This window comes from Otolemur garnettii, unplaced genomic scaffold, assembly GCF_000181295.1.
Source record: "Otolemur garnettii isolate 467f Iridium unplaced genomic scaffold, OtoGar3 scaffold00142, whole genome shotgun sequence".
Classification (NCBI taxonomy): domain Eukaryota; kingdom Metazoa; phylum Chordata; class Mammalia; order Primates; family Galagidae; genus Otolemur; species Otolemur garnettii.
In genome coordinates this window covers 2,222,132-2,223,157 of record NW_003852537.1, presented here as the reverse complement: position 1 = coordinate 2,223,157, position 1,026 = coordinate 2,222,132, and the positions used below count along the sequence as shown (strand labels likewise).

Here is a 1,026-nt window from a genome sequence, read left to right as displayed (position 1 = left end):
GGGCCCGGGCTGGGGATTCGAACCCGCCACCTTAGGTGTATGTGGCTGGCGCCTTAGCCGCTTGAGCCACAGGTGCCGAGCCACCTCCAAATGTTTTAACTTCTTTCTTTATCTGTGAAATAGATAATACTTACATTAGGGTTGTAGTGAGGACCAAATGAGAAAAAGTAAAAGACACATAGCACAGTGTTTCGCACATAAGTGCTCTGTAAATAATAACAGATAACACTTATTGAGTGTTTATCATAGATTGTGTTATAAACTTTACATATAGTAACTATGAACTTTATATATAGTAAGTTATATAATCTTAATAGTCTCCTAAGGAAAACAGGAAGTAATATTACCCCCAGAGAGGTTAAGTAACTGTCACTTCCTAAGTGGGATCTACAAATTGCACTGGTAGCCATTTTACTAAATGTTCTCTGAACTATAGCTTTTATTTCCTATTTTAAAATTGGTGCTGGCAGGGGGCAGGTTTGGTGCCTTGCATCTATAATCCTAGCACTCTGGGGGAGCTCAAGGCAGGTGGATTGCTTGAGCTCACAACTTCAATACTAGCCTGAGCAAGAATGAGACCCTGTCTCTACCAAAAATAGAAAAATTAGCTGGTGTTGTGGAGAGTGACTGTAGTCCCAGCTATTTGGGAGGCTGAGGCAAGAAGATTCCTTGAGCCCAAGAATTTGAGGTTGCTATGATCTGTGATGCCATAGCACTCTAGCAAGAGTGATAAAGTGAGACTGTCTCAAAAAAAAAAAAAAATTGAAAACATTTGGTGTTGGGATAAATAACAGATTATAGTAGATTAGATTATAATCTAAATATAGGTCTGATCATTAAATTTGATTTTTAAGTTGGAAAAAGGTGTCACTTTTTTAGGATCTTCATTTTCCAGATGAAGAAGCTGAAATCTAGATACCAAATGTCTTCTCAGAGGTCTTATACTTAGATTGTGGCAGAGCCAGCCTAGAATGGACTCCAAGTTCAGTATTTTCCAAAGTATTGGTATTTCTAGTTTTTTTTTTT

General features: G+C 38.0%; 1 protein-coding gene across 1 annotated transcript in view; it reads left to right on the top strand.

Moving 5' to 3' along the window:
• TRRAP (transformation/transcription domain associated protein) overlaps window positions 1–1,026 on the top strand; it is a 128,407-nt gene that overhangs the window by 9,578 nt on the left and 117,803 nt on the right. The window lies entirely within an intron of this gene.